Here is a 26,138-nt window from a genome sequence, read left to right on the forward strand (position 1 = left end):
GCAAACACATCACTGAGTACCAGTTTTCATATTGTCAAGCATGGTGGTGGCTGCATCATGTTATGGGTTTTCTTGTCATCGACAAGGACTAGAGAGTTATTTAGGATAAAAAGTAACGTAATAGAGCTACGCACAGGCAAAATCGGGGGGTTGAGGGTTGAATACTTATCTAATCAAGATATATTAGTGTTCATATACAGTACCAGTCAAAAGTTTGGACACATATTCATTCCAGGTTTATCTTTATTTTTACAAGTTTCTGCGTTGTAGAATAATAGCGAAGACATCAAAACTTTGAAATAACACGTATGAGATCATGTAGTAACCAAACAAGTGTTAAACAAATCAAAATATATTTTATATTTGAGATTCTTCAAAGTAGCCACCCTTTGCCTTGATGACAGCTTTGCACACTTTTGTCATTCTCTCAACCAGCTTCATGAGGTAGTCACCTGGAATGCATTTCAATTGGTCTCATGAATCCAAATTTGAGATTTTTGGTTCCAACCGCCGCGTCTTTGTGAGACGCAGAGTTGGTGAGCAGATGATCTCCGCATGTGTGGTTCCCACTGTGAAGCATGGAGGAGGAGGTGTGATGGGGTGGTTTGCTGGTAACACTGTCAGTGATTTATTTAGAATTCAAGGCACACTTGACCAGCATGGCAACCACAGCATTCTGCAGCTAAATGCATTCCGTCTGGTTTGCACTTAGTGGGACTATCATTTTTTTTTCAACAGGACAATGACCCAACACACCTCCAGGCTGTGTGAGGGCTGTTTCACCAAGAAGGAGAGTGTTGGAGTGCTGCATCAGATGACCTGGCCTCCACAATCACCCGACCTCAACCCAATTGAGATGATTTGGGATGAGTTGGACCGTAGAGTGAAGGAATAGCAGCCAACAAGTGCTCAGCATATGTGGGAACTCCTTCAAGACTGTTGGAAAAGCATTCCAGGTGAAGCTGGTTGAGAAAATGCAACGGGTGGCTACTTTGAAGAATCTGAAACACTTTTTTGGTTACTACATGATTCCGTATGTGTTATTTCATAGTTTTGATATCTTCACTATTATTATACAATGTAGAAAATAGTCAAAATAAAGAAAAACCCTTGAATGAGTAAGTGTGCCCAAACCTTTGACTGGTACGGTGCATATAGGTTGGGCTAAAGTGGCTAGGCAACTGGATAGATAATAAAAAATGTAGTAGCAGCAGTATGTGATGAATCAAAAGAGTTGGTGCATAGAGGGTCAATACAGATAGTTTGGGTAGCTATTTGGTTAACTATCGTAGTCTTATGGCTTGAGGGGAGAAGCTGTTCAGTGTCCTGTTGATTACAGACTTGGTGCATTGGTATTGCTTGTGGTGCGGTAGCAGAGAGAACAGTCTGTGGCTTCGGTGACTGGAGTCTTTGTCAATTGTTAGGGCCTTCCACTGACACCGCCTGGTATAGAGATCCTGGATGGCAGGGAGCTCGGCTCATTCATTTACTCAGACCTGTAAGTGCTTGCTAGTGTATTAATAGCTCCAAGTCTTTGACACAGAGCTGTTGGCCAGTGTGCTGACTGTCATAGCTGTTTTGCTAGCGTGCTAACAGCGGTGGGGTCAGGACCCTCAGCGAGCCACGGGCCGGTGCCCTAAATGAGAACCATGCCCCATTCAGGGACGCGAGTCGGAGAGAGCAGGGTCAGCAGCTGGTGGAGGATATGGCAATCATTTATAAAAATATGCTTTCTCAAGCCCACGAAAACAAAAAGGGCCCAAACCCAACAGCTGGGAAGGGTTGGAAGTAGCCCCAAGGCTGGCAAGTACCCCTCCAGATGGGGAGGTTAGGCCGGGGCTAGCCAGGCTGCTCCACTTAAACTTCCGATTCCCATTAAGGGAGCCCAAGATTGCAGGGGAAGGGGAGAGGAAGAAAAGCAAGGAGCATGACTGCTCTGTTTTTTACCCCGCTTAATCAAATAAAGCAGGAAGCTTCCGAGACAGAAGACTTGTGTTTATTGATATTTACAAATACACTCCTCCCCCTCCAACCTAACTTTTTTTTTTTTTTCAAAATGTGTATTTTCTCTCTCAGATATTCTCTGGAATTGTAAGCCTTTTTTTATGCTTGTCGTATATATGTCCACTGATGAAGCTGAGAATATCCTAATACATCACTTTTGGTCATGTTTTTCTGTAAGTGTTCCATTGTTTTAAATTGAGCCACAGGGTTATTTAGAAAGAGCCCCACATCCGCTGTACTGAGAGTGATTTGCAAACGCAGGTCAATTTGTTCTAATACGGGTTGTTGTATGAAATGGCCACATGGAACAGGCTTTAAATAAGAATTGATGACCCTCTTTCCCCTCGCGCTGATCAAACACACACACACATACAGTGAATTTAGGAACGTTTTCAGACCCCTTTACTTTTTTCACATTTTGTTACGTTACAGCCTTATTCTAAAATGTATTAAATTATTTTTTCCCCTCATCAATCTACACACAATACCCTGTAATAAATAAGCAAAATGTTTTTTATTAAAAATAGAAACTGAAATATCACATTTACATAAGTATTTAGACCCTGTACTAAGTACTTTGTTGAAGCACCTTTGGCAGCGATTACAGCCTCGAGTCTTCTTGGGTATGACGCTACAAGCTTGACCACCTGTATTTGGAGTTTCTTCCATTCTTTTCTGCAGATCCTCTCGAGCTCTGTCAGGTTGGATGGGGTGTGTCGCTGGACAGCTACTTTCACATCTCTCAAGAGATGTTCGGGCTCTGGCTGGGCTACTCAAGGACATTCAGAGACTTGAACCGAAGCCATTCCTGTGTTGTCTTGGCTGTGTGCTTAGGGTTGTTGTCCTGTTGGAAGGTGAACTTTCACCCCAGTCTGAGGTCCTGAGCACTCTGGAGCGGGTTTTCATCAAGGATCTCGCTGTACTTTGCTCTGTTCATCTTTCCCTCGATCCGGACTAGTCTCCAAGTCCCTGCTGCTGAAAAACATCAACCCAGCATGATGCTGCCACCACCATGCTTCACCGTAGGGATGGTGCCAGGTTTCCTCTAGATGTGATGCTTGGCATTCAGGCCAAAGAGTTCAATGTTGGTTTCATCAGACCAGAGAATCTTGCTTTTCGTGGTCTGAGAGTCTTTTAGGTGCCTTTCGACAAACTCCAAGCGGGCTGTCATGTGCCTTTTACTGAGAAGTGGCTTCCGTCTGGCCACTCTACCACAAAGGCTTGATTGGTGGAGTGCTGCAGAGATGGTTGTCCTTCTGGATGGTTCTCCCATCTCCATGGAGGAACTCTGGAGCTCTGTCAGAGTGACCATCAGGTTTATTTTTTTTTGGGGGGGTATATCAGCTTTAATATTGCAGATAGATTGGTTGCATCAATGTAAATGTCTGCATCATTTCCAATCCCCCATTAAAATAAGTGTGTCTGTATATATATATATTATATATGTATATTTTATATATACATGTGTGTATATATATGTGTGTGTGTGTGTTTGTATATATATGTGTTTGTATATATGTGTTTGTATTTACAGTGGGGCAAAAAAGTATTTAGTCAGCCACCTATTGTGCAAGTTCTCCCACTTAAAAAGATGAGAGGCCTGTAATTTTCATCATAGGTAAATTCAACTATGACAGACAAAATGAGAAAAAAAATCAGGAAAATAGGATTTTTAATTTATTTATTTGCAAATTATGGTGGAAAATAAGTACAACAAACACGCAAGATTTCTGGCTCTCACAGACCTCTTTAAGAGGCTCCTCTGTCCTCCATTCGTTACCTGTATTAATGGCACCTGTTTGAACTTGTTATTAGTATAAAAGACACCTGTCCACAACCTCAAACAGTCACACTCCAAACTCTACTATGGCAAAGACCAAAGAGCTGTCAAAGGACACCAGAAACAAAATTGTAGACCTGCACCAGGCTGGGAAGACTGAATCTGCAATAGGTAAGCAGCTTGGTTTGAAGAAATCAACTGTGGGAGCAATTATTAGGAAATGGAAGACATACAAGACCACTGATAATCTCCCTCGATCTGGGGCTCTACGCAAGATCTCACCCCGTGGGGTCAAAATGATCACAAGAACGGTGAGCAAAAATCCCAGAACCACACGGGGGGACCTAGTGAATTACCTGCAGAGAGCTGGGACCAAAGTAACAAAGCCTACCATCAGTAACACATTACGCCGCCAGGGACTCAAATCCTGCAGTGCCAGACGTGTCCCCCTGGTTAAGCCAGTACATGTCCAGGCCCGTCTGAAGTTTGCTAGAGAGCATTTGGATGATCCAGAAGAAGATTGGGAGAATGTCATATGGTCAGATGAAACCAAAATATAACTTTTTGGTAAAAACTCAACTCATCGTGTTTGGAGGTCAAAGAATGCTGAGTTGCATCCAAAGAACACCATACCTACTGTGAAGCATGGGGGTGGAAACATGCTTTGGGGCTGTTTTTCTGCAAAGGGACCAGGACGACTGATCCGTGTAAAGGAAAGAATGAATGGGGCCATGTATCGTGAGATTTTGAGTGAAAACCTCCTTCCATCAGCAAGGGCATTGAAGATGAAACGTGGCTGGGTCTTTCAGCATGACAATGATCCCAAACACACCGCCCGGGCAACGAAGGAGTGGCTTCGTAAGAAGCATTTCAAGGTCCTGGAGTGGCCTAGCCAGTCTCCAGATCTCAACCCCATAGAAAATCTTTGGAGGGAGTTGAAAGTCCGTGTTGCCCAGCAACAGCCCCAAAATACCAGCAACAGTGTGTGAAAACCTTGTGAAGACTTACAGAAAACGTTTGTCATTGCCAACAAAGGGTATATAACAAAGTATTGAGATAAACTTTTGTTATTGACCAAATACTTATTTTCCACCATAATTTGCAAATAAATTCATAAAAAATCCTACAATGTGATTTTCTGGATTTCTTTTCTCATTTTGTCTGTCATAGTTGAAGTGTACCTATGATGAAAATTACAGGCCTCTCTCATATTTTTAAGTGGGAGAACTTGCACAATTGGTGGCTGACTAAATACTTTTTTGCCCCACTGTATGTGTGTGTGTATATATATATATATGTATATATATATATATATATATATGTATATATATATATATATATATATATATACACATATATATATATATACATACACACACACACACAGTAGGGCATCCTTCCTCCCCTCAATTCGGTGCAGTCGTCCTGTCCCCTTTGCAGAAAAGCATCCCCAAAGAATTATGTTTCCACCTCCATGGTTCACGGTTGGGATGGTGTTCTTGGGGTTGTACTCATCCTTCCTCTTCCTCCAAACACGGCGAGTGGAATTTAGACCAAAAAGCTATATTTTTGTCTCATCAGACCACATGACCTTCTCCCATTCCTCCTCTGGATCATCCAGATGGTCATTGGCAAACTTCAGACGGGCCTGGACATGCGCTGGCTTGAGCAGGGGGACCTTGCGTGCGCTGCAGGATTTTAATCCATGACGGCGTAGTGTGTTACTAATGGTTTTCTTTGAGATTGTGGTCCCAGCTCTCTTCAGGTCATTGACCAGGTCCTGCCGTGAAGTTCTGGGCTGATCCCTCACCTTGCTCATGATCATTGATGCCCCACGAGGTGAGATCTTGCATGGAGCCCCTGACCGAGGGTGATTGACCGTCATCTTGAACTTCTTCCATTTTCTAATAATTGCACCAACAGTTGTTGCCTTCTCACCAAGCTGCTTGCCTATTGTCCCGTAGCCCATTCCAGCCGTGTGCAGGTCTACAATTTTATCCCTGATGTGCTTACAAAAGCTCTCTGGTCTTGGCCAACGTTGGAGAGGTTGGAGTCTGTTTGATTGAGTGTGTGGACAGGTGTCTTTTATACAGGTAACGAGTTCAAACAGGTGCAGTTAATACAGGTAATGAGTGGAGAACAGGAGGGCTTCTTAAAGAAAAACTAACAGGTCTGTGAGAGCCGGAATTCTTACTGGTTGGTAGGTGATCAAATACTTATGTCATGCAATAAAATGCAAATGAATTACTTAAAAATCATACAATGTGATTTTCTGGATTTTTGTTTCAGATTCCGTCTCACAGTTTATCACAGTTGAAGTGATAAAAATTACAGACCTCTACATGCTTTGTAAGTAGGAAAACCTGCAATATCGGCAGTGTATCAAAAAATTGCTAAAACTATTATTATATTATTGATTATTGACTATGACTTTTAAAATCACCCAGTTTTGCTATCTGCGGCGTTAGCTCCAGGTAAATATTGCAATTCTTCAGCCATTCTTGGACCTGTGACCACAAACAAGCTACATATGGACAGTACCAAAACAAATTATCTAATGACTCTCTCTTTGCAGCAGAGCTGGGAAGGTTGTATCCTCCATATATATAACATTCTATTGGTTGCAAGAATTTCGTATAATAATTCAAGTGAAAAATTCAAATTGTTGAATCCGGCGTGGTTTTGCGAATCAATTCATAAAATATGCCATGGAATCGGTACATCGAAAATCTCTTCCCAACTATTTTATAAACTATTTTAAAGTCTGTATTGCACAGCTGTCAATTTTTTGGGAACCTTAAATAAAACTGTTTTTTAAATTATCACAACAGGCAAGTTCCTCCCTGCCCCCAAGGCCCTTCTCCCCTGATTGCTCAGTTTGGCCGGGCGGTCAGCTTTAGGAAGAGTCTTGATGGTTCTAAACTTCTTCCGTTTAAGAATGATGGAGGCCACTGTGTTCTTGGGGACCTTCAATGCTGCAGAAATGTTTTGGGACCCTTCCCCAGATCTGTGCCTCGACACAATCCTGTCTCGGAGCTCTACGGACGATTCCTTCGACCTCATAACTTGATTTTTGCTCTGACATGCACTGTCAACTGTGGGACCTTATATAGACAGGTGTATGCCTAACCAAATCCAATGTCCAATTAATTTAATTTACCACAGGTGGACTCCAAGTTGTAGAAACATCTCAAGGATGATCAATGGAAACAGGAAGCACCGGAGGTCAATTTCGAGTCTCATAGCAAAGGGTCTGAATACTTAAGTAAATAAAGTATTTCTGTTTGGTTTTTTTTTTAATACATTTACAAACATTTATAAAAAGCTTTTTTCACTTTGCCATTATGGGCTATTTATTTAATACATTTTAGACTATGGCTCTAATGTAACAAAATGTTGAACAAGTCAAGGGGTCTGAATACTTTACGAATGCACTGTATATACGTATACACACACGTACACACAGGCCTGGTGAGTGTATTGTGTTATTACAGAATGTTAAATTATAACAATATTATTATAATATGGTGAAAAAGCTTTTCTAAAGCGTTTCAGAGGCTGTGGTCTTCAAGGATTGGTCTTCAAGTGAAAATAACGGAGCTGTTTCGGACAGCACTGGGAACAGATACAGATCTAATATGAGCCATTGCCAAGAGAAAACCTCCATCATATACAGAGCAGGCTGACATAGAAAGGGCAGGTTTCCCTAATCTTGCAACCTCTTTTCCAGAGTTGTCATTGGATCATTATAGAGAGAGGCTCCTTTAATGTTTACTACTAGTATGAAGTTGTGGTGTGTGTTGCCATGTTAAACCCTATGTATGTGAAAGGGTTTCATCCCACCACGAACCCCTATTGCAATAACAAACCATGTGGAAGAGGTAGAAAGTGCATTGAGGCCTGAGCCAAACCCCCTTCACTTCCTATACAAGCCCTTGGCGTAGGGAGTACAACAATTTTCCAACTTTTATTGGAATATGAAAACCCTAGAATAAATATTCCTCAGACATCCTAATGTAAAAATCATATGTGTGGCCTTTTGAAAGTAAAGGAATTGGTATGTGGTCTATGGGAGGATGATATTATACCCACATTATATTGTTGAGAAATGTAATTGTGAGCTAGATTATAGGTTTGGATGCCAAAGCGGATGTGTACTTTCAGATATTGACATCAAAGTTTTTAATGGTATATGAAGACATGACTATTTGATATAGCTAGAGGGTAGATGCCATAGAGCTCACATCATGTTATGAAAACATTACTATTTGATATAGCTAGAGGGTAGATGCCATAGAGCTCACATCATGTTATGAAAACATGACTATTTGATATAGCTAGAGGGTAGATGCCATAGAGCTCACATCATGTTATGAAAACATTACTATTTGATATAGCTAGAGGGTAGATGCCATAGAGCTCACATCATGTTATGAAAACATTACTATTTGATATAGCTAGAGGGTAGATGCCATAGAGCTCACATCATGTTATGAAAACATTACTATTTGATATAGCTAGAGGGTAGATGCCATAGAGCTCACATCATGTTATGAAAACATGACTATTTGATATAGCTAGAGGGTAGATGCCATAGAGCTCACATCATGTTATGAAAACATTACTATTTGATATAGCTAGAGGGTAGATGCCATAGAGCTCACATCATGTTATGAAAACATGACTATTTGATATAGCTAGAGGGTAGATACCATAGAGCTCACATCATGTTATGAAAACATGACTATTTGATATAGCTAGAGGGTAGATGCCATAGAGCTCACATCATGTTATGAAAACATGACTATTTGATATAGCTAGAGGGTAGATGCCATAGAGCTCACATCATGTTATGAAAACATGACTATTTGATATAGCTAGAGGGTAGATATCATAGAGCTCACATCATGTTATGAAAACATGACTATTTGATATAGCTAGAGGGTAGATGCCATAGAGCTCACATCATGTTATGAAAACATGACTATTTGATATAGCTAGACGGTAGATGCCATAGAGCTCACATCATGTTATGAAAACATGACTATTTGATATAGCTAGAGGGTAGATGCCATAGAGCTCACATCATGTTATGAAACACATGACTTCACTGGTCTTAATTTGAACAAAGGACCCTGATAAGCCCGCACTGTGGTGGCACGTCTTGGTTTATCAATGATGTTATTGTGACAGCTTCATTTCTATTTCTCTCTTTTCCTGTCTCTCTGCCACTGTCTGTCTGCCACTGTCTGTCTGCCCCTCTCTATCTCTCTCTGTATGTCTCTCTCTCTCTGTCTTTCTCTTGTCTCCTCTGTCTCTGCCTGTATCTTGACTCAGTCTCACTATTTGTGTGAGCTCACTCTCTGACATCACCTCGGCCGGCAGCAATTTTTCAAAAAAATGTTTTGTTATTATTATTTTTTTAACCTTTTTTTTTACTAAGAACAAATTCTTATTTTCAATGACGGCCTAGGAACCGTGGGTTAACTGCCTGTTCAGGGACAGAACGACCTTGTCAGCTCGGTGTTTTGAACTTGCAACCTTCCGGTTACTAGTCCAACGCTCTAACCACTAGGCTACCCTGCCGCCCCAATCTGTGGGGGTAAGGGTGTGTGTCTTGTGACAGCAGCAGTAGACACAGTGAGGTAATCCAACCCTAGCATGGCGGCCCTCCCCCTCCAGCCCTCTGGGCCGGCTACTCACTGCTCCCAGGGTCAAAGTTCATGACCTCTAGGATCTGGTGAGGTCAGTGTCCCGGGGCTCTACTTCTCTCCCGGAACACTCCTGCTGCCCAACCCTCCCCGACATTACTGGCCCATTAGGGGAGGAAATTGAAAACATGGACCCATCCCCTACACACACACACAATGGGGGCAGCCGGCGGACGCCATTTGTAGGGTCTAAATGTAGTGTAATTAAGATGTAGCTGAGGGGGTGAGAAGGGTTGAAGGGTGAGACTCTGACAGGAGGGGAGAGCATGATGTTGATGAGAGGTCAGCGAGAGGGACGTCTAGCGCCACTCCAAGCTTCCGACAGAACATTCCCCAGGAGTGTGTTTGTTGTTGTCACTTGGGTTCAGAAAAGTAGCAGACCTTTGCACTGCACAGATGACTCTAGTATTTTGTGAATTTCTGAATAAAAAAAACAATCATTTTTCAACTAGTTACTTTTACATGTATTTCTACACATCACCATGGATGTTCTGCAATCATTTCAGACATTACAACAAGAATGAAAACAGCTTTTCTGACCCTGGAGTTTTTAAGAAATCTGGTTCGCAATTTAGTTCGCAATTTGGCCATCACTTTAGATTAGTCCTACCCGGGCTTGTTAAACTACAGCCTGGTCTCTCCTCTCAGCACTGTAACATTAGATCCCAGGGTTCGGGACATGGAGTGTACATGTGTATAAAACACAATTTCCCAAATGGCACCCTATTCCCTATATAGTGCACTACTTTTGTAAATTGCATGTACACTGTACATTACTTTTGACCAAGGGCTTTACTCAATAGTATATAGGGAATAGGGTGCCATTTGGGATGCAGTGTGCTCTCACATCTAATGAAAGAAAGCAGCCTCCCCCTGTTCATTAGCCCCAGCCTTATTGAGTTAGTTAGAGCCCTAAACCTCTTCCCTAACCCCTAGCTGCTATTCCCTTCCCTGGGCTGTCTCATTCCCCTGCCTGGCCTACTACTGACACTGAGAGGCTGCTTACTGACACTCACCCTCCGCCCGCCTAAAGCCTGTCTCTCTTTCTCTCTCCATCCCCCTCCTACTCTCTCCCTCCCTCCATAGGAGAAACACATATTCACAATTAGAGAGTTAGTGTAGCAGTCACAGGAGTCTGACATGGTGGACCAGGTCAGGTCTCTGTAGTGACATGGGAGACCAGGTCAGGTCTCTGTAGTGACATGGTGGACCTGGTCAGGTCTCTGTAGTGACATGGTGGACCAGGTCAGGTCTCTGTAGTGACATGGTGGACCAGGTCAGATCTCTGTAGTGACATGGGGGACCAGGTCAGGTCTCTGTAGTGACATGGTGGACCAGGTCAGGTCTCTGTAGTGACATGGGGTACCAGGTCAGGTCTCTGTAGTGACATGGGGTACCAGGTCAGGTCTCTGTAATGACATGGGGTACCAGGTCAGGTCTCTGTAGTGACATGGGGTACCAGGTCAGGTCTCTGTAGTGACATGGTGGACCAGGTCAGGTCTCTGTAGTGACATGGGGTACCAGGTCAGGTCTCTGTAGTGACATGGGGTACCAGGTCAGGTCTCTGTAGTGACATGGTGGACCAGGTCAGGTATCTGTAGTGACATGGTGGACCAGGTCAGGTCTCTGTAGTGACATGGTGGACCAGGTCAGGTCTCTGTAGTGACATGGGGGACCAGGTCAGGTCTCTGTAGTGATATGATGGACCAGGTCAGGTCTCTGTAGTGACATGATGGACCAGGTCAGGTCTCTGTAGTGACATGGTGGACCAGGTCAGGTCTCTGTAGTGATATGGTGGACCAGGTCAGGTCTCTGTAGTGACATGGTGGACCAGGTCAGGTCTCTGTAGTGACATGGTGGACCAGGTCAGGTCTCTGTAGTGATGGCCAAATTGCGAACTAAATTGCGAACCAGATTTCTTAAAAACTCCAGGGTCAGAAAAGCTGTTTTCATTCTTGTTGTAATGTCTGAAATGATTGCAGAACATCCATGGTGATGTGTAGAAATACATGTAAAAGTAACTAGTTGAAAAATGATTGTTTTTTTTATTCAGAAATTCACAAAATACTAGAGTCATCTGTGCAGTGCAAAGGTCTGCTACTTTTCTGAACCCAAGTGACAACAACAAACACACTCCTGGGGAATGTTCTGTCGGAAGCTTGGAGTGGCGCTAGACGTCCCTCTCGCTGACCTCTCATCAACATCATGCTCTCCCCTCCTGTCAGAGTCTCACCCTTCAACCCTTCTCACCCCCTCAGCTACATCTTAATTACACTACATTTAGACCCTACAAATGGCGTCCGCCGGCTGCCCCCATTGTGTGTGTGTGTAGGGGGTGGGTCCATGTTTTCAATTTCCACCATGTCACTACAGAGACCTGACCTGGTCCACCATGTCAGGTCTCTGTAGTGACATGGGGTACCAGGTCAGGTCTCTGTAGTGACATGGTGGACCTGGTCAGGTCTCTGTAGTGACATGGTGGACCAGGTCAGGTCTCTGTAGTGACATGGTGGACCTGGTCAGGTCTCTGTAGTGACATGGTGGACCAGGTCAGGTCTCTGTAGTGACATGGTGGACCTGGTCAGGTCTCTGTAGTGACATGGTGGACCAGGTCAGGTCTCTGTAGTGACATGGGGTACCAGGTCAGGTCTCTGTAGTGACATGGTGGACCAGGTCAGGTCTCTGTAGTGACATGGTGGACCTGGTCAGGTCTCTGTAGTGACATGGTGGACCAGGTCAGGTCTCTGTAGTGATATGATGGACCAGGTCAGGTCTCTGTAGTGACATGGTGGACCAGGTCAGGTCTCTGTAGTGACATGGGGGACCAGGTCAGGTCTCTGTAGTGACATGGTGGACCAGGTCAGGTCTCTGTAGTGACATGGGGGACCAGGTCAGGTCTCTGTAGTGACATGGGGGACCAGGTCAGGTCTCTGTAGTGACATGGTGGACCAGGTCAGGTCTCTGTAGTGACATGGGGGACCAGGTCAGGTCTCTGTAGTGACATGGGGGACCAGGTCAGGTCTCTGTAGTGACATGATGGACCAGGTCAGGTCTCTGTAGTGACATGATGGACCAGGTCAGGTCTCTGTAGTGACATGGTGGACCAGGTCAGGTCTCTGTAGTGACATGGTGGACCAGGTCAGGTCTCTATAGTGACATGGGGTACCTGGTCAGGTCTCTGTAGTGACATGGTGGACCAGGTCAGGTCTCTGTAGTGACATGGTGGACCTGGTCAGGTCTCTGTAGTGACATGGGGTACCTGGTCAGGTCTCTGTAGTGACATGATGGACCAGGTCAGGTCTCTGTAGTGACATGGTGGACCAGGTCAGGTCTCTGTAGTGATATGATGGACCAGGTCAGGTCTCTGTAGTGATATGATGGACCAGGTCAGGAGACTGATGACTACATGACTCATCAGCAATCTGGGCTCTAGTAAAGATCAGAATGATTGAATTGGTGTGAAAATTCAGTAAATTTACCGATTGTCATAACATGTTTGTTAGTGGTGGTTTAGAGTAGAAGTGAATGAGAACTTTCTGAGAGTGTTAGCTAGCGTCTACAGAAGGTTGTGTGTCAGTCAGTGTTCTCTCTGTGACTCCGTGTAAACAGACACCTATCAACAGCTGGCCACTTGGCTACAGAACAGCCCTGTCTTTATATAGAGAGAAGAACTACTGACCCCACCACACACACACTTCGAGTCAGGCACGTACACTTACATGACCACACATACATAAACAGCCATAAGCACACATCTGCCTGACCATACAAAAATGCACACATTGTCCCTTCCGCACGCACGCTCCCCAGCCTAGTGTGCCCGCTCCCCTAGAGACAGACTGGCCGTGTTTACGGCTTTTCCGGAACTTTCACAGGAAGCGAGTGCTTCTCTCCACTTCCAACTTTGTATTTTTGCATCAACACTTGGTGGGGTTTATTTGTGCAGGACAACAGCGCTGGAGGATTTATTGCACTGTAATCTAAAGAGAGAGAGACCTACATCCCATAATACAGCGGTCAGAATGCCTGTGAGAATGTAAACTGCAGGGAGAGTCAATTATACAAATAGAGATAGCTGTGATACTCTCAATGTTCTCTGTTGGAGGACACGGTGGATTCTCTCTGGAGGCAGAGGTACTGTCTGCCTGCCAGGAAAACACTCCAAACTCATCCCCATCTCTCCCTCTTCTCTTCTCCTGTCCTCTTGACCTAGTGGCTGGTTGTCCCTGGTGTTGTACATGGTGCGTGGTCATGCCAGATTCATCTTGTGTAACACGCCTCATTCACCTCTATCTAGGATGTACAACACTAGAATACACATTACATACGCACACACACAGCTCATCCTCAACTGCTGCTGTACGTCTGAGGAAAGCAGATCTGTATCACTTAGTGTTGTTGTGCTGCTCAGTTCAGCCTTTCTCTCTCACACACACACACACACACACCTCTCTCTCTCTCTCTCTCTCTCTCTCTCTCTCTCTCTCTCTCTCACTCACACACACACACACACACACACACACACACACACACACACACACACACACACACACATCCACCACCTACCCCATATCCCAGATGCCATAGGAAGTCCAACAGCTGGACATAAGCACATAAATCTGATCTGTCCGTCCCTCCACCCTGTTCATCTCTAATTATTGATAGAAGAGAACTGTTAATGCCTTGCATGTGATTCCTTCTCTCTTCCTTCTCTCTTTCCCTCTCTCTCTCTCTCTCCCTCCCTTCTCTCTCTCTCCCTTCTATCTTTCCCTCTCTCTCCCTTCTATCTTTCCCTCTCTCTCTCTCCCTTCTCTCTCTCTCCCTTCTATCTTTCCCTCTCTCTCCCTTCTATCTTTCCCTCTCTCTCTCTCCCTTCTCTCTCTCTCCCTTCTATCTTTCCCTCTCTCTCCCTTCTATCTTTCCCCACTCTCTCTCTCTCTCCTCCCCCCAAAACCTCTCTCTCCCATCTTCTCTCTCTCTCCACTTCTATCTTTCCCTTCTCTCTCTCTCCCTTCTATCTTTCCCTCTCTCTTTCTCCCTTCTCTCTCTCTCCCTTCTATCTTTCCCTCTCTCTCTCCCTTCTCTCTCTCTCTCTCTCTCTCCCTTCTCTGAACAGCTCATCACTCTTAAACAAGCCGTCTTTATCATCTCAGCCAACTAACTCCCCGTCCCTGAGCCCCCAAAAACCACCAGCGCAGAGAAAACTACAGCCTCCAACAGAGCATCGCATAGCCCAGCCTAACGCAGCACACTGCCCAGCCTAACGCAGCACACTGCCCAGCCTAACGCAGCACACTGCCCAGCCTAACGCAGCACACTGCCCAGCCTAACGCAGCACACAGCCCAGCCTAACGCAGCACACAGCCCAGCCTAACGTAGCACACAGCCCAGCCTAACGCAGCACACAGCCCAGCCTAACGCAGCACACAGCCCAGCCTAACGCAGCACACAGCCCAGCCTAACGTAGCACACAGCCCAGCCTAACGCAGCACACAGCCCAGCCTACAGCCCAGCCCAGCCTAACGCAGCACACAACGCAGCCCAGCCTAGCCCAGCCTAACGCAGCCCAGCCTAACAGCCCAGCCTAACGCAGCACAGCACACACAGCCCAACCTAACAGCCCAGCCTAACGCACACAGCCCAGCCTAACGCAGCCAGCCCAGCCTAACGCAGCACACAGCCCAGCCTAACGCAGCACACAGCCCAGCCTAACGCACACAGCCCAGCCTAACAGCCCAGCCTAACGCAGCACACAGCCCAGCCTAACGCAGCACACAGCCCAGCCTAACGCAGCACACAGCCCAGCCTAACGCAGCACACAGCCCAGCCTAACGCAGCACACAGCCCAGCCTAACGCAGCACACAGCCCAGCCTAACGCAGCACACAGCCCAGCCTAACGCAGCACACAGCCCAGCCTAACGCAGCACACAGCCCAGCCTAACGCAGCACACAGCCCAGCCTAACGCAGCACACAGCCCAGCCTAACGTAAGGTAATTAGTCTCTAATTGAAATATGAAGATTGCCAGGTCATCAATGTACTTATCTTTACATATTGTTGTAAGTTGAATTATGATCTTTTTTTTTATGGACGTAAAAACATGCTGATTGCCACTGATCACAATCAAGACTGTAGTGGCTGTATAATAACCCCTGGGAGTACAGGCAATGTACTATATCACACATCTCAACAATGAAAAGTCCTGTATTTTATGGAAACATACTTTATAGAAAACCATAGGTTAATCAACCAAATCTACTATGGCAAGTGATTCAGATGCACATCATCCACCAGGGATGGGCAACCTTTACTTACTTACTGTTGACAGTTACAATGGTATAATACAAAAGATTCACTTTTCAAATGTGGTTGTGCATCAGCAGCAGCATGTCAATTAGCGCATCAGCTAACATTTGTTACATTGGTAAATTAGTCGAGCGGTCAGCTATCTAATCTTGTAGTAATCATGGTCCAATTACCTACTGGGGGGCCCCCATTGATATTGTTAGTCACTCTCACTCAGCTATATTAAAAAGTCACATTTTTCTCACCACCCATGGCAAAATGAGTAGAATTGCATTACATTTGTTGTAAAATGACTAAATCTTCTCTCCACCCCATGGCAAAATGAGTAGAATTGCATTACATTTGTTGTAAAATTACTAAATCTTCTCTCCACCCCATGGCAAAATGAGTAGAATTGCATTACATTTGTTGTAAAATGACTAAATCTTCTCTCCACCCCATGGCATAATGTGTAGAATTGCATTACATTTGTTGTAAAATGACTAAATCTTCTCTCCACCCCATGGCAAAATGAGTAGAATTGCATTACATTTGTTGTAAAATGACTAAATCTTCTCTCCACCCCATGGCATAATGTGTAAAATGACTAAATCTTCTCTCCACCCCATGGCATAATGTGTAAAATTGCAGGAAATGAACTCTAAGACTTGTAAACGTGTTTCTCTCAAGGTGGGGGGCAAGGACCAGCAGACTGCATGTTTGGGTATGAATGTAGGTACGCAGACCCATGAACCACTGAGGCCCCTCATTATGAGTTCAGATTTTTGGTGGCCCCGACCCCCATCAAAGTTGCCCATCCCTGCAGTAAATGATTGAAGCCCACATTTTGGAACAGTTCTGTTATTTCCACGTTCTTTCCACACTTGTCTTTTTTTCCTCAACCTCCTCAGACAATATTTGTCATGCTGCTTGTGTATTACAAAACCCCAGAGCATTGTAAAGGATACACAGAGATCCTAACAGCACTCTCAGACCAAGGCCCAGTCCCAAATACCACTCTATTCCCTACATCAGTCTTACTTTTTACCGGAGCCCTGTGGTTTTCCCTATTGGTCCTGGTTAAAAGTAGAGCACTATGTAGGGAATAGGGTGCCATTTGGGACGCAGACCAAGGCTCCGAGCTGAGTAAATATTTGGAGGGCCTCGGTTCAGAGGAGACGCTCTGCTGTAAGAAGGCCCTTGAACTCTTGGCTGTCCCACATTGGGAGAGAGAGGCTTGAGTATGCTAGCAGTGTATGTATGTATGTATGTGTGTGTGTGTGTGTGTGTGTGTGTGTGTGTGTGCTACACACCGATAAGCACCCCGTGCCGTGTTCTGGCCTCTTGCGAGTGTTGTCAGGTAGAATAATACACACACTGAGGATACACTCACTTGCATAAATATACTAACTGGACACGCACACACGTATGCACACATGTTCACACAAATGTTACAACACACATGATGTATGCATGCTCATACCTAAACAGTTTACACAGACACACACCTCTACTGTACAGACTCACAGTACTCTTTATACACTGACATTCACTCAGCAGAGCCTGTTGACAGGAGTCCGTTGTGACTGGGAGACTAGGAAGAGTGAAAATGAAATGTCTGTTTGTGATTCCCCCTCACTGTTACCCTTCCTTACAACAGCCATGGTTCTTTGAGAATGCCTCGTTGGGTGAGAGGGCGGAAGAAGGAGGGCAGGGGGAGGAGAGAGGGGGAGGAGATAGGGGGAGGAAGGAGGGCAGGGGGAGGAGAGAGAGCGGGGAGGAAGGAGGGCAGGGGGAGGAGAGAGAGCGGGGAGGAAGGAGGGGGCAGGGGGAGGAGAGAGAGGGAGGAGGAAGGAGGGCAGGGGGAGGAGAGAGGGGGCAGGAAGAAGGGCAGGGGGAGGAGGAGAGAGAGCGGGGAGGAAGGAGGGCAGGGGGAGGAGAGAGAGTGGGGAGGAAGGAGGGCAGGGGGAGGAGAGAGAGGGGGAGGAAGGAGGGCAGGGGGAGGAGAGAGAGGGGGAGGAAGGAGGGGGGGAGGAGAGAGAGGGGGGGAGGAGGGAGGGGGGAGAGAGGGGAGGAGGGGGAGGGAAGGAGGGGGGGAGGGGGAGGGGGAGAGAGGGGGGGAGGAAGGAGGGCAGGGGGAGGAGAGAGAGTGGGGAGGAAGGAGGGCAGGGGGAGGAGGGGAGAGGGGGGGGAAGGAGGGGGCAGGGGGAGGAGAGAGAGCGGGGAGGAAGGAGGGGGAGGGGAGGGCAGGGGGGGGAGGGGGGGAGGAAGGAGAGGGGGAGGAAGGAGGGGAGGGGAGGAGGAGGGCAGGGAGGAAGGAGGGGAAGGGGGAGGAGGAGAGCGGGGAGGAAGGAGGGGGAGGGGGGGAGAGGGGGGATTAGAGAGGGGGGGGAGGAAGGAGGGCAGGGGGAGGAGAGAGAGGGGGAGGAAGGAGGGCAGGGGGAGGAGAGAGGGGGAGGAAGGAGGGCAGGGGATTAGAGAGGGGGGAGGAAGGAGGGCAGGGGGAGGAGAGAGAGCATGGGGAGGAAGGAGGGGGAGGGGGAGGGCAGAGAGAGAGGGGGAGGAAGGAGGGCAGGGGATGAGAGAGAGGGGGGGAGGAAGGAGGGCAGGGGGAAGAAGGAGGTCAGGGGGAGGAGAGAGAGGGGGAGGAAGGAGGGCAGGGGGAGGAGAGAGAGTGCCAGGGAGGAAGGAAGAAGGAGGGCAGGGGAGAGAGAGAGGGGGAGGGAGGAAGAGAGGAAGGGGGCAGGGGGAGGAAGGAGGTCAGGGGGAGGAGAGAGAGGGGGAGGAAGGAGGGCAGGGGAGGAGAGAGAGAGTCAGTCAATCACAGCCAGGGAGAGGGAAGGAAGAAGGAGGGCAGGGGGAGGAGAGAGAGAGTCAGTCAATCACAGCCAGGGAGAGGGAAGGAAGAAGGAGCAGAGGGGGGGGGCAGTATAGGGATGAGGGACGGGTGTCGCTGCAGGGCCCGTGTGAACTTCCTGTGAAGGTGTGGAGGATGAGGCGGCGCTGGGAACAGAGGCACATAAGCGGCACGCGGAGATGAGTGTCTGAGCCACGGCTTAGATGCGACTGTTTCACCCCGCCGTCCATCTCTCCCTCTATCCATCCTTCCATCCCTACTGGCTATGATGATATTCCACCAAGCTTCACAGACCTCTCCCAGAGCAGAGGCTTTTAAAAGGAGACATGGTGTCAGGGCACTGTAAAGGCTCCTCATCTCTTTCTCTCCTCTCTCTTGCTTTGTTGTTTCTTCTTTCTCTCTTCTCTCTTGCTTTGTTGTTTCTTCTTTCTCTCTTCTCTCTTGCTTTGTTGTTTCTTCTTTCTCTCTTCTCTCTTGCTTTGTTGTTTCTTCTTTCTCTCTTCTCTCTTGCTTTGTTGTTTCTTCTTTCTCTCTTCTCTCTTGCTTTGTTGTTTCTTCTTTCTCTCCTCTCTCTTGCTTTGTTGTTTCTTCTTTCTCTCTTCTCTCTTGCTCTCCTCTCTCTTGCTTTGTTGTTTCTTCTTTCTCTCTTCTTGCTCCTTGAAAAGCTTCACTCGCTGTTGAGTGTGTCAGGGAGGAAGGGGGTTGATGTGGGTCACAGCACCAGGAAAAGCCTGGGTGGAAACGTCCCAGCGTGGGGTAGCTGCTTCTCACACAACACTGTTACTGTTGACGTGACCTGACCCAGGTCTGGCCCGGGTCTGGTCCTGGTGCTGTAGCGAGGTGGTGGGGAGTGGGCCCAGCAGGTGGTTAGACCCACCACCTTACTGTTTCCTCTGTCACCCTTTCTTATTGTCTTTCTCTCTCTACATCTCTTTCTCTCGCTCTCTGGAGCAGAATATACCCTCTTCAGACTATAGTGTTTATCTCCTGACACTCTCTGTCATGTGGAGGGACTTCCAGCCCCTACAGTCAGTAATTCCAGCTAGACACCCAGTCATTATTTTAATAAAATGCAATTACCACCATTACTGGGACAATTGGGTTTTGTGACTGCCCTTTTCTGTACCCCTGCCCTCTCCAGCCCCCTCATCCCACCCCCACACTAGACAAATACCCTGACCGTCCCCACCACACTACTCAATGCCTTGGAGGCAGGTCAAGCCGTGGGCTGTGGGCCATGGGGCTGTAGGGAGGTCAGAGGGAAAACACACGCTGTATTGTGTTGTTTAATTCAACGTAATCTAAAGTGTTCCATGGGAGGGGGGTCCAGTGGTCTGGGGGTCCCTCTCCTCCCCTCCCTTCTCCCCCCGCTGTGGAATTTCATTAAAGTGTTAAAAGAGAGGCTTCCATTTATCATGGATGTCAGAGCCCAGTGTAAAGTGTGTTTTAAAATGTGTTTCAGTGTGGTTTGGAGAGGAGGGCCCGTTTTCCCTCCATGTGGTTTTAGGTCATGAGGGGGGCCACTGTTGTGGGACAGCGTCACACGGGGTGGTGGGGTGAGAGGCAAGCTTTTGTGCTAAGTGATATAAAGACGACCCGGCCACACTGAGCAGCCTTTGTTCTGGGCTGGGCTGCCTTTGTTCCTGCAAAATATGATTTGAGATTAGGACACCAGGGCAGGCATCTTTTTCAATGAACCGTTTTTGTCTTTTTCTGCCAGCTATTCTAATCAGCAGGCCAGGCCTGGGAGATGACTGGGGAGAGAGACACACAGGATAAAGATGCAGTGTTTAGGAGGAGAGTGGTTGCAAGGAAGGAATTCCAGGATCTGTCATCTGCCAGACATTAACCCCTTATCTTTCCTCCTTACACCCCCTAACCCTCCTCCCCCACACACACACACACTCTTTCACCCCTCCTCTCGTCTTTCCTCCATCCACCCCCTCGTCTTTTCTCTAGCCATTCTTCCATCCCCAGATTCCTTCCCGTGGTTTGGGGTGACCTCTCCAGCTCCAGAGTCCTTCCTGTGGTTTGGGGTGACCTCTCCAGCTCCAGATTCCTTCTTGTGGTTTGGGGTGACCTCTCCAGCTCCAGATTCCTTCCTGTGGTTTGGGATGACCTCTCCATCCCCAGACTCCTTCCTGTGGTTTGAGGTGACCTCTCCATCCCCAGATTTCTTCCTGTGGTTTGGGGTGACCTCTCCATCCCCAGACTCCTCCCTGTGGTTTGGGGTGACCTCTCCATCCCCAGACTCCTTCCTGTGGTTTGGGGTGACCTCTCCATCCCCAGATTTCTCCCTGTGGTTTGGGATGACCTCTCCATCCCCAGACTCCTTCCTGTGGTTTCAGGTGACCTCTCCATCCCCAGATTTCTTCCTGTGGTTTGGGGTGACCTCTCCATCCCCAGACTCCTTCCTGTGGTTTGGGGTGTTCTCTCCATCCCCAGATTTCTCCCTGTGGTTTGGGGTGACCTCTCCATCCCCAGATTCCTTCCTGTGGTTTGGGGTGACCTCTCCATCCCCAGATTCCTTCCTGTGGTTTGGGGTGACCTCTCCATCCCCAGATTCCTCCCTGTGGTTTGGGGTGACCTCTCCATCCCCAGATTCCTCCCTGTGGTTTGGGGTGTTCTCTCCATTCCCAGATTCCTTCCTGTGGTTTGGGGTGACCTCTCCATCCCCAGATTCCTCCCTGTGGTTTGGGGTGACCTCTCCATCCCCAGATTCCTCCCTGTGGTTTGGGGTGTTCTCTCCATCCCCAGATTCCTTCCTGTGGTTTGGGGTGACCTCTCCATCCCCAGTTTCCTTCCTGTGGTTTGGGGTGACCTCTCCAGCTCCAGATTCAGCCCCAGAGACACACTATAATAACATGGAGGATCTTTCCAGACCCCCAGCTAGAGTACAGAGTGCTAATGTCTGACCATGAGAATGGCCTCATGTAGACAGGAAAGGCCTGTATGGGTGGAGTGAAGTATGATTAGGAGGGAAGGGGTTAAAAAGTATGGGAGTATATACAAACAACAAGACAACGTAAATGGACATGATAAAGCCACTGCTCCGTGTGTGGATTCTTACTTAACATGGAATGTTTATGCTGTGTGAGCAGGAAGACATTTGGTGGTTCCTGATGATGAGTTCACAACAGTTCCATGTTATCTGCTGTCGTGTATCGTGGCATGGAAAGATTGAGAGGCTTCGTCTCTTCTGGACCCGAGATACAGATATGGAACAGCACCTTCTCTCCTTTTTCTCTCTCAATCTGTCCCTCTCTCTCTCTCTCTCTCTACGAGGTGCTGGCAGCCCTGGGGATATGCCAGGCTTTCAATTCACTGTGGGTAGGGCCTCGGTACATCTAAAAAGATGGGAGGGTGAGTATCACGCCTGCAGAAAATGGGCAACCTCACTCTGCTAGGGAGAGCAGCCTGAGGCATCCTGCCTGTCCACGGGCACTCCTCTAGGGAGAGCAGCCTGAGGCATCCTGCCTGTCCACGGGCACTCCTCTAGGGAGAGCAGCCTGAGGCATCCTGCCTGTCCACGGGCACTCCTCTAGGGAGAGCAGCCTGAGGCATCCTGCCTGTCCACGGGCACTCCTCTAGGGAGAGCAGCCTGAGGCATCCTGCCTGTCCACGGGCACTCCTCTAGGGAGAGCAGCCTGAGGCATCCTGCCTGTCCCCTGAGGCATCCAGCCTGGCACTCACTCTAGTTTTTAGGGAGAGCAGCCTGAGGCATCCTGCCTGTCCCCTGTTTTTATGATATCTGCTGTAAAGTGCAGAGCGGAGCAAATGCGTCAGGAAAGGTTAAGACGGGCTTTAGTCAACCTTTGTTGTTGTTTTTGCTGGGTTTAAAAAAAAATCTGGTTTAGGAATAATTGATCTGTTTTTTTTTTATCCGGTGTAGGCTAGATGGAAGATCTCTCTTGGAAAGTACAGTGTGCGGTTGAAGTGAGGGATTTGTTCAAATGAAGCTCTTAAAGATCATGTAACATAAGTGGAAACAAATGTGAATGCCTTGCCATGTTCCTTCATGGGAAGCTACACAGCCCTATGCCCATTCCTAGTCTTAGCCTCAGCCCTAACTCTAGCCCAGCACCAGCCCTAACTCCAGCCCCAGCACCAGTCCCAACTCTACTCCCAGCACCAGCCCTAACTCCAGCCCAGCACCAGTCCCAACTCTACTCCCAGCACCAGCCCTAACTCTACTCCCAGCACCAGTCCCAACTCTAGCCCAGCACCAGTCCCAACTCTAGCCCAGCACCAGCCCTAACTTCAGCCCCAGCACCAGTCCCAACTCCAGCCCCAGCACCAGTCCCAACTCTACTCCCAGCACCAGTCCCAACTCTATTCCCAGCACCAGCCCTAACTCCAGCCCCAGCACCAGTCCCAACTCTACTCCCAGCACCAGTCCCAACTCTATTCCCAGCACCAGCCCTAACTCCAGCCCAGCACCAGCCCTAACTCTACTCCCAGCACCAGTCCCAACTCTAGCCCAGCACCAGTCCCAACTCCAGCCCCAGCACCAGTCCCAACTCCAGCCCCAGCACCAGTCCCAACTCTACTCCCAGCACCAGTCCCAACTCTACTCCCAGCACCAGTCCCAACTCCAGCCCCAGCACCAGCCCTAACTCCAGCCCCAGCACCAGTCCCAACTCTACTCCCAGCACCAGTCCCAACTCTAGCACCAGCCCTAACTCCAGCCCCAGCACCAGTCCCAACTCCAGCCCCAGCACCAGTCCCAACTCCAGCCCCAGCACCAGTCCCAACTCCAGCCCCAGCACCAGTCCCAACTCCAGCCCCAGCACCAGTCCCAACTCCAGCCCCAGCACCAGTCCCAACTCCAGCCCCAGCACCAGTCCCAACTCCAGCCCCAGCCCCAACTCTACTCCCAGCACCAGTCCCAACTCCATCCCCAGCACCAGCCCCAACTCTACTCCTAGCACCAGTCCCAACTCCATCCCCAGCACCTACCCAACTCTACTCCCAGCACCAGTCCTAACTCCAGCCCCAGCACCAGCCCTAACTCCAGACCCAGCACCAGTCCCAACTCTACTCCCAGCACCAGTCCCAACTCTACTCCCAGCACCAGCCCTAACTCCATCCCCAGCACCTACCCAACTCTACTACCAGCACCAGTCCCAACTCCAGCCCCAGCACCAGCCCTAACTCCAGCACCAGCCCTAACTCCAGCACCAGCCCTAACTCCAGCACCAGCCCTAACTCCAGCACCAGCCCTAACTCCAGCACCAGCCCTAACTCCAGCACCAGCCCTAACTCCAGCACCAGCCCTAACTCCAGCACCAGCCCTAACTCCATCCCCAGCACCTACCCAACTCCAGCCCCAGCACCAGTCCCAACTCTACTCCCAGCACCAGCCCTAACTCTAGCACCAGCCCTAACTCTAGCACCAGCCCTAACTCTAGCACCAGCCCTAACTCCAGCACCAGCCCTAACTCCAGCACCAGCCCTAACTCCAGCCCTTGTCCAACCAAATCAAAGACTAAGATCTAACCCCTGCTCTAACCTTAAAGGAAAAGTCCACCCCAAAAATATATATATATTTTTTTTCATTAGTTCACTGTTGATACATATGAAAAAATGCATTATCATGATGATGTGGCAAGAGCCACTTTGTTTCTAGAAAGTCCAATATCTTGAAAACTTGACTGCTGAAATGCAAAACATTTTGGGACTGTATCAACAGTGGACATTTTTTTTCTCTCCTTTAAACTACAACCCAAGCCTTCACCTCATTCTCAGCCCTAGCCTTAACACCAGGCCAACCTAGTCAAACACTAAGACTTAGCCTCTACTCTAACCTTAGACAAAATCACTGCCCCAGACCGAATAGGAGATGTGAGAGAGGTCCTGGGCTTCCTGGCTCTGTCCTTGTCCCTGGCTCTGTCCTTGTCCCTGGCTCTGTCCTTGTCCCTGGCTCTGTCCTTGTCCCTGGCTCTGTCCTTGTCCTGTCCTGTCCCTGGCTCTGTCCTTGTCCCTGGCTCTGTCCCCCTGGCTCTGTCCTTGTCCCTGTCTGTCCCTGGCTCTGTCCTTGTCCCTGACTCTGTCCCTGGCTCTGTCATTGTCCCTGACTCTGTCCCTGGCTCTGTCATTGTCCCTGGCTCTGTCCCTGGCTCTGTCATTGTCCCTGGCTCTGTCCCTGGCTCTGTCCCTGTCCCTGGCTCTGGCTCTGAGCGGTGTGTAGGAGGCCGAGCTATGCTGGCGATCTGTTTTACATGGCAATGAATGATGGTCAAAGAAACCATCTCCTGTGTCAAAGCACCCAACAAATATGCCTTTCTCACGGGCTCGACCAGGCCAGGAGAAGTGCCCCTTTGTCGCGGCAGACGCACATGCTATCAGCTTCCCTGTATCTCTATAAAATATGCCCCATTGTCCCAGAAGCCAACTCTGTGTACTCCAAACCAGCAGCATTCCTGAAGTACACCCCTCTTCTCTCCTCCCTGCCTCCAGCCATTCTCAGGACTCACTCCTTCAATCCTTCCCTCTTCCATCAGTAGTATCAGTGGAATGCTTTCTCAGAGAGAAAGGAGGGGGAGACAGCCTAGCATGTCTGTCCTTTCTGTCCCTCACTGCTACCCGTAGGGGGCAGTATTCCTGTTGTGGTTAACCGCGTGTCTCGTCACCACATCGTGCCGTAAATAAAAGACAGTGAATCCCCCAGTGCCTGGTGAGCCGCTTCCATTTGTGAGTGATGGGGAGCAGCTTGTTCACTGTGCCCAGGGCATTGCCAGCCGCTGCTGGGGATAGTGGGAGGTGATTTGTTGTGTTTATCTCCTTGGCATACATCTCTCCACTCACACACTCACACTCACACACACACACACACACACACACTCACTCTCTCTAACAGAACATAGATGGAGATCTGAAACAGAACACACTCCCCCGAGGAGCGGTGGAGGTTCTGTTCTGGGGTAAATATGGTTATTCAGAAGAAAAACGAGGTAGTGGGAGTCTATTTTAAAAGCGTATTGCTCTTTTCACGGTGTTGCTAATGTTGGATTGTTTTTCATCAAGGAGCTATTTACTTGAGTCCAGCTTGTAGTGTGTGTGTGTGTGTGTGTGTGTGTGTGTGTGTGTGTGTGTGTGTGTGTGTGTGAGTCTGAGAGAAAAGCCTGGCCTTCCTGCAGTCCTGATGGCAGAGAAAAGCATGTATTTCTAGGTATGTGAAAGCTGTGGGTCTCTACACACTTCTGGGATGGATTATGTCGTGCCTTTGGAAAAATAGAAACCCACCGACCGACCAGAGACAGCTATTTGGACCACTTAAGTTAGCTCCCAATTGTAAACCATAAAAGCAGTGTCTTTTTCCCTCTCTTTTCCTAGGGTGTCCTTGTTACTCCCAGTGCTGGGTTTTGGTGTGTTGGAAACTGAAATACAAGTCAGGTGTCTGGAGAAAGTGTATCCCCCATGCAGGTCCTGTTCTACATGCGTTGTACAAGTCCACTATCAGACCAGAACTGTGGTGCTTCATCCATGCTATTGTCTAACA

General features: G+C 48.2%; 1 protein-coding gene across 5 annotated transcripts in view; it reads left to right on the plus strand.

Moving 5' to 3' along the window:
* LOC115136823 (BCAS3 microtubule associated cell migration factor-like) overlaps positions 1 to 26,138 on the plus strand; it is a 362,747-nt gene that overhangs the window by 226,917 nt on the left and 109,692 nt on the right. The window lies entirely within an intron of this gene.

The sequence above is a fragment of the Oncorhynchus nerka genome, linkage group LG11 (assembly GCF_034236695.1).
Source record: "Oncorhynchus nerka isolate Pitt River linkage group LG11, Oner_Uvic_2.0, whole genome shotgun sequence".
Classification (NCBI taxonomy): Eukaryota; Metazoa; Chordata; class Actinopteri; order Salmoniformes; family Salmonidae; genus Oncorhynchus; species Oncorhynchus nerka.